Consider the following 5,225-nt stretch of genomic DNA (forward strand, 5'->3'; position numbering starts at 1 on the left):
CAGAGAAAAACCTAATTATCGACTTGGTGTTTTTCTTTGAAAAGGTTTTGAAATGTGAGGATTCGCCACCAATCATTTTAAGGTGCGATTGGGACACCATAAAAACCAGGGTGATTTTAATAAAACATTCATTTTTATCAGAATACTGAGATTTTGGGTCTGCGAAAATTCAGAAATCATGTTTGGAAGTCGGTTACGCGTGGGGAAGAATTAGCACCCCCATAAGCGCCCAAAAATTGGTACTTTGTGGATTACCCTATATTTAGAATAAAAAATTTTGAGTTCGAACTTTATCTAATTTAAAAAATAATTATGGATGCAAAGTTAAAAAGGGTATTCGTTTATTAATGCCAATAGCATTCACCCCCTAGCATAAATGCAGGAGATCAGCTATTGCCTAATAACCGGACATTGCCTTAATTTTAGAAATCATGATGCGTTCTTGAAAATGATGTCAACGTATTTCGGGAGTCACCAATAGTCACCCCCTGAGCATACTTGCGAGAGATATACTATCGAATCCCTAATAAGTGAATATTAACTTAAATTTTAAAATAAAATGCAATCAAACATATCTTTATTAATCCTAATTTGACTAAGGGTAAATTAAGGCTCTCTCTATCATAAATTGTAAAATTATGAGAATTAAAGGACCTAAAGGCACAAACCTAGAAATGTAGGTTATATTAACCCTATTTGGTTTTAATTAATTATTGAATCGAATAATTGAGATGCTCTCTTGAGCATTTAGGCGAGGGCCAACTCGAATTATTCCCTAAATTAAAAGGACTAGATTAAAATTTAACTAAAGTTGAAGTTGTAACATTAACTTAAATTAACATTAATCAATACTGCGATTCGAATAATTAAATTGGAACCTCGAGCAAAAGTGAAGACCAAATTAAGAATTCTCTCAATTTAAGGACTAAACATAAAAAAGGTAATCTAGATTGATACTAAAATATTAAAAACCTAAATCTAAAGATTCAATTTAAAATCAAAGTTCTAGGACCGAATTAAAAAAGGACCATACCAGCTCAAAATAGGGACTAAACCTAAACTAAGTTCTAGTTAACCATAATTATTTAATAGAGAAGCTACCTATCCTAGGGGTAAATTCTTAAATTCTAATAACCCTAAAACGGATCAAAACATACATAAATACATTTTATTAAAACAATATAAAAATATTGATCTATTTAATTACAAGGCCATAAAAAGTAATTAATTCTAATTAATATTCAATCATATTAAATAATCAAGTGTCTAAATCAGGAAACACAAAACCAACCAGAGATTAAATTTAAATTATTCGCAAGCTCAACTAAGGACTGTATTTAAATAAAACAAAATTTAGACATGCACATTAAGAATTAAGATAATGATTAAAATGAAAAAAACACGCGTAAGTATGAGGGACTTAAACATAAATAACCCAAAAATTATAACTAAGGTACAAAGCTGGAAAATAATGAAATTGGGATAAATAAAAAAGGAAAAAATTCAAAAACGGTCCCTACAGGTGACTATTATATAAATAAGCGCTAAACTTAAGAGGACTAAAATCTAATTTTACTCTTAAGTTTCGGTGGCTAAAAGATAATTTACCCATACGTTTTAATATATAAACCTAACTAAGGATTAAACCTAAATTAAGCCTAAACAAACCCTCAACCGCTTCTTCTTTGAGAGTTCCCAAACTCTCTCTCTCTCAGTTGCTTCCTTCGAAGCTATAGAGCCCTCTGATTCGATGGCCACTCTGAGCTCCGATCGTGCTAAACCTAACTAAAATAACCTAAATTACAACCTCGAAGAACCCCCAACGCCCCTCCTTTGAGAGTTATCAAACTCTCCCCTTTTCCTTCTCGACCGAGAGCTCCAAAACTGTCTAGTCTCGCAGGCCACCACTATTCGATGGCCACTTCCACCTCAAATCAGCCCTAAAACTTCCCTTTTCATATCAAACCACTAAATTCGAGTTATAAACTGCCTAAATAATACTTAAGTACCCTCAAGGTTCTCTTTTACCTATTGTCTTAACCCCAAAACAGACCCCCAACAACACATACATGCTTAGATTCAGCCTTTAATCTTCTACCCTCAACTGCCAAGAGCTTCAACCATTTATTTCCCCGACGACCGACGGGACCTAATGCAAAACCTATGTAATGAGACCTAAACCCCTCTGTCTCTTCCTATTTACTCTCTTGTATACCCCTATTTTGCTTCAAAAACCAGTAAAAAAAAGGAAAATGATGGTAAGAATAAAAAAGGTGAGAAACTTTCTCTATGTTCTATTTTTTTTGTAAAAAAAAATGTGAGATCGATTACATTGCTTTGTAAAAATATGGGAGCCAACCTTTTTCTTCTTACATATCTATGTGGGATTTTTATAACCTATTTTACGGGCCTTGGTTTCATAATATAATAATATTAATAATAATATAGGTATAAACATGGTGATTATAGTTGCCCCTTTTTGCTTATTACAGTGAAACATGAATAGAGCAAATATACACAAAGCACCACTTTTCAACGTTGTCTCTGCTTGTCAAGCAGCGAACTCTTCGTTGGAATGTCAATCCACCTCCTTCTGTAATGGAATCGAACAGGGTGATGATGCTGATCCAACTCCATATGCAATGGTTGACCCAAGGTGATGGTGATCCAACTTCTTACGTGGAATCGTCGAGTCCTTGCTGCAAATGATGTCATATTTCCTTCATTCTCTTGATGAGTCTCCATCTCTAGTACTTCAAGCCTGTTCTCACACCAGCTTTTTTCCTTGACCCTCAACCGAATCGTCCTCTCATCTTATAATTTACTAGATTGCCTCTATGAGTGTTTGAAAATCTTCTCATCTAGATCGCTCCAGCCTCACAAATGACGAACCTGAGAAAAATACATCTACCATTAATTATCACCTCTAGGAATTTATTATTATTTTCTTTCTCTTTTTAAAATCTTTTATTTTTTTATCACCATACGAAAACATCCTGCCCAAAGGTCTTAAAGATGGCCAGAAGGATTTAAACATGATGCTCGAAAGACTTATAGATGACCCAAAAGATTTAAGCATCATGCTCGAAAGACTTACTAATGGCTCGAAGGACTTACTAAGTAAAAAACTTTGGGAATCGTTTTCTTACTTAAAAAAAATCAATTTTCTAAAAAGATTTAAATGAAAAACTTTGGAAATCGCTTTCTCATTTTTTGGAAATCATGTGAAAACATTATGCCCGAAGTTCTTATGGATGGCCCGAATGACTTATCATCTTGCTCGAAAGACTTATAGATAACCTGAAGGATTTAAACATCATGCTCAAAAGACTTACTGGTGTCCCGAAGGACTTACTAAGTAAGAAACTTTGGAAATTATTTTCTTGCTTTACAAGAAAAATCAATTTTCAAAAAAATAATTAAATGAGAAACTTTGGAATTCGCTTTCTCATTTTTGAAAATTATGTGAAAACATCCTTCCCGAAGGTCTTATAGATGGCCCGAAGAACTTAAGCATCATGCTCAAAAGACATATAGATGACCTGAAGGATTTAAACATCATGCTCAAAAGACATACTGATGGCCTGAAGGACTTACTAAGTAAGAAACTTTGGAAATCATTTTCTTACTTTTCAAGAAAAATCAATTTTCAGAAAAGATTTAAATGAGAAACTTTGGAAATCACTTTCACAATTTCGAAAATCATGTGAACATCTTGCCTGAAGGTCTTATGGATGGCTCGAAGGACTTAAGCATAATACTCGAAAGACTTATTGATGTCCCAAAGGACTTACTCATCACGAAACCCTTGATATGAAGCTAATTTTCTTAAAAACTCATAATGTCAAGAAACCTCTGAAACCATACTTAATTTCTTAAAAAATCATTTAAAAATATCAAGAAACCCCTGAAAATTAGCTTAGTTTTAAAAAACTGTGTTAGCTGGGTAACATGCCCCATTTCAAAAATGATGATTGTTCTATGCATTGGGTTCCTCAATTTTTGATTTTCTGCCACTCTTAATGCAATTCCCTCCATTTGAGGTTTAAATTCTGATTTTTCTTTTCTCTTCTTTTCTTGAAAATCTGTAAGAAATATGTATATACGTATGACAAGATAAATGCACTTAAATATCTATAAATGTGATCCATGACTTTCTTGTATGCAGAAATATTGATCATTCCTCTACTCGCCTCAAAGTGTAGACCTCAGTCTTCTTTCACTTTGTCACTTTTTCATATAAACTACCTCAATATCGATGTAGCAATTTTCTAGCTCAAGTTTGCAATCTTCTGATGATTAGTCATATCCTTTTGTGGTCTTTGTTTTCTGTCTTCATTTTGGGGGAAATGTTTTCTCTCTCGAATTCTTGTTGCAATCAGTAATATGGTCTTGATGCCTCTTTCCGTCCTTGGCTCAATTACGCTTTCAAAGTTGTTTTTTTGGGAACTCTACAGTTAATTGATGCTCGGCTAATTTGTTTTACAAGGTAAGCTCTTCTCATATTCATGGTTTGCTCCTAATATTCCAACTCGTGAGACTCAATCTCAATGTCTTCTCGGTCTGAATTTTGTTATCTCAACATGATCTGGGTTTTTGGTCATGCCCCAAAGTGGGTATATTCATGACTCATCCTTATTTGGGTACCAAAATTTCATCCTTGACAAGCCTCATTCTTGCATTTGTTCTATAAGTTGGGGTATGTGCTCCAAATGAGGCGATCATCTGTTTCTTGATGGGTTATCGACAACGTCACAATGAAGTGTTACAAGTTCTCTCATCCAGTCCTTCTGATCTCTCAGGACTATTTGCTTTTAAGATTGTAGAATGCTTCATTATTCTGGCATTGTTTATTCTTTTTCCCCAATAGAGGTATAAATGGGCCTTATGAGCTTCAATGACCTTTCGAATTTGAGACTGTCTTGTTTGAAAATGTTTCTCCTTTCGTTTATTTTAGAAATCAAAGAATGAAATAATTTTGTAAATTATTACTCCATAATTTAGTCTCACAATTGAAGCAAATCATAAACATGAGTTCACAGATTATCAAAAGAATCAACAACTCTTTTAATATTTTTAAATTTATAGCTCTTTGACAAGTGTCAAAATTGATGGATTGGCTTCTGGTTTTAGCAATCAAGATATCCTCACTTGTTTATACGCCCATGCGAACTTTGTGGTATGCCCCTCTTTCTTGGCTTGGCATATTAAGTGGATGCAGACAA

The sequence above is a fragment of the Hibiscus syriacus genome, unplaced genomic scaffold, assembly GCF_006381635.1.
Source record: "Hibiscus syriacus cultivar Baekdansim isolate YM2019G1 unplaced genomic scaffold, ASM638163v2 tig00110065_pilon, whole genome shotgun sequence".
Taxonomy (NCBI): Eukaryota; Viridiplantae; Streptophyta; class Magnoliopsida; order Malvales; family Malvaceae; genus Hibiscus; species Hibiscus syriacus.